Genomic DNA, 3,185 nt, shown 5'->3' with positions numbered 1-3,185 from the left:
AAATGCACTCAAAAGTAACGTAAAAAAACAATTTCAAACAAAATGCACTCAAAAGTAACGTAAAAAAAACAATTTCAAACAAAATTCACTCAAAAGTAACATAAAAAAACAATTTCAAACAAAATGCATTCAAAAGTACCATAAAAAACAATCTCAAACAAAATACACTAAAAAGAAACAAAATAATGTCATGAAAACTTCTTCTCTCTTTCAAAAACCCTCTAATTTCTAAAGAAAGTTCTCTTCTTTCTTGTAACATGTCTATATTGTATAATTATTGTAATTTTGGAGTCGGTTTCGGCCTAAGTAGGGACATAAACGTAAGTATGTCTAATACATCTCAAATATAAAATGTCACCTATTTACTTCGGCCGACACCGACTGCGAAATAACAATAATTATACAATATAGACATGTTACAAGAAAGAAGAGAACTTTCTTTAGAAATTAGAGGGTTTTTGAAAGAGAGAAGAAGTTTTCATGACATTATTTTGTTTCTTTTTAGTGTATTTTGTTTGAGATTGTTTTTTATGGTACTTTTGAATGCATTTTGTTTGAAATTGTTTTTTTATGTTATTTTAAATCGAGTTGCGGGCAACAGCTAGTGACAATAAATTTTGAAAGGCTTATGTTAAGTTTTTCTGCCTTGCGACAATAACAAAGTTTTGTTAACGTATAACTTGAAATGAGATTAGCGATGGCTCTATTAGTTTAGGACCTCTGTCTCCTGATTGCTAATCTAGTCTGCTTCATTATGTTATGTTGTTTTAGGTCGGTGATTTGCAGAATTCTTATACAATAATTTTATTATTAGATTTTGTAATAATTTCTGCAACTGAAACATGGGATCATTAGTGAGGAAAATAGTTTACGGTTGCTATTCCATTTTATTTAATTATTACTTACAACTAGCTGTCGCCTGCGACTCTGTCTGCGCGGAATTGAAAAAAAAACTTAATAAATATCCTTAGTGTTATTCTAGACTATTCTATGACTGCCAAATTTCATCGAAATCCGTTGAGCCGTTCCGGAGATAACTTCAAACAAACATCCATCCATATAAACATTCACATTTATAATATTAGTAAGATTACAACGTACAAAAATAATTATTAATTTATGAAGTTTATTATTTTTATTTTATAGTATAAGGGGACAAATGAAAAGCGGATTTGAAACAACATCTATATATATATATATAAAAGAAAGTCGTGTTAGTTACACTATTTATAACTCAAGATAGGTCGAACTGATTTAGATGAAAATTGATGGGGAGGTAGCTTAGAACTAGGAGACGGACATAGGAACTTTTTTATCTTGTGTGCATTTTTTTGGAACGAAGTTCCTTATCGCGCGTTGTGAAAGGGGGCTAGACGGAAAAAATTCTTACGAAAAGTTGTCACGACACTTTTTGCTATATCACCATGGCAACGACGTGACAATATATAACGAAAATTCATAGAAATAAAATGTACTTCTTGTGAAGACTTAAGTTTTTTATGAATAGAATAAACATTGGTTCCTTCACTAATTAATTGAAAGGAACTTCGTTCCATCCGGGTGTCCCTTGACACCTCTCAAGTTTTTTTTATTCCGCGCGGACGAAGTCGCGGGTAAAAGCTAGTTTTTTATAAATGTAAATCTACAAAATATAAAAGAACTGAACATTCAATAAAAAATGATTACACTATTAAACACCCTTTAAGATTTACTTAGGGACGATTTGTTTATTTAGGGTGTCCCATTTCTGAAAACTGTTACAGTTCGCTGCACGTTTCGGAACATCCTGTGTAAAGTCCAATTAATAAGGTGTTTGAGTCGGAAAATTCAATAATGATTACAAAATTGTTAGAGCGAATAAAAATTCAGTAAACCATATTTAATTAAAAACTAGCTTTATTCCGTGTCTCCGTCCGTGCGGATTAAAAAAAAATATAATTTAGTAGCCTACTTGACTTTTCAGAAAGATTTATACATCTATCATCCATACAAACATCCATCAATCCATCCAAACTTTCGCATTTATTATATCTAATATCTAAAATTCTCGTGTCACAGTTTTCGTCACCGTACTCCTCCGAAACGGCTTGACCGATTCTCATGAAATTTTGTGAGCATATTCAGTAGGTCTGAGAATCGGCCAACATCTATTTTTCAATACCCCCCCTCCCATTTTTTAACTGCGCGCGGACGGAGTCGCGGGCGACAGATAGAATTGTATATAAAATTTTCGTGTCACAATGTTAGTAACCATACTCCTCTGAAACGGCTTGACCGATTTTATGAAATTTTATATGCATATTCAATAGGTTAAAGAATCGGCTACTATCTATTTTTCATACCCCATTAAGCTTAACTTTTAACTGTTAACTGCGCGCGGGCGAAGTCGCTTCCAACACCTAGTTTACAATTAAGAAAGCTTCACTAACCGTGGATTTGAACTATCAAAACACATAGAGAAAAACATAGTGACATAAATATATTATGTTCACGGATAAGGTAACTTTTTTATGGTGAAGTAATTTTTGAAATCCATCCATAATTATCTTCCATAATTATCCATCCATATATCCATAATTTTACGTCACAAACACGTTCACCTTTATCTTAGAGAAGATGACTCAATTTAAGAACGAAGTAATCAGCACTAATTTAAACTCATCGACTAGTCTGAAGAGTTTCATTTTGTTTCATCTCTCTTGTTTCATCTCTGAACAATATTATGTGTGTATACAACTTTAAAGGATATTCTACGTGGCTCAATATCCGTCGACTCGTCTTGACGGGAAATCGAACTCCACACAGGATGTCCCTTAATTCACAACCGGAACATCTAAGACACATTTCTTGTGTATTTCAGACAAACCAGGTCACCTACGACGTTATTTATATGTACCTAATTAACAAATATTATAAATGCAAAAATAACTGTCTGTCTGTCGCCAATTCAAATAAAAACCGATATAAATAATGTGTCATATTTTGTTGGTGATAAACAAGAACAAATGGACCCTATAGCGAGAGACCTTTTATATACCATCTTTTGAAAAGCTGTTACGTTTAAATTACGAATTGCTTTGTTACACCCCTCACTTAATATTCCGAGTAAAAGATAGTCGAATGTGGCAGGAATGATAAATTATTCTAAACGTATTTTGAAGCGTTTTGCTGCAAATTTAAACGTT

This window comes from Papilio machaon, chromosome 25, assembly GCF_912999745.1.
Source record: "Papilio machaon chromosome 25, ilPapMach1.1, whole genome shotgun sequence".
Classification (NCBI taxonomy): Eukaryota; Metazoa; Arthropoda; class Insecta; order Lepidoptera; family Papilionidae; genus Papilio; species Papilio machaon.
This window is presented reverse-complemented; position numbering follows the sequence as displayed.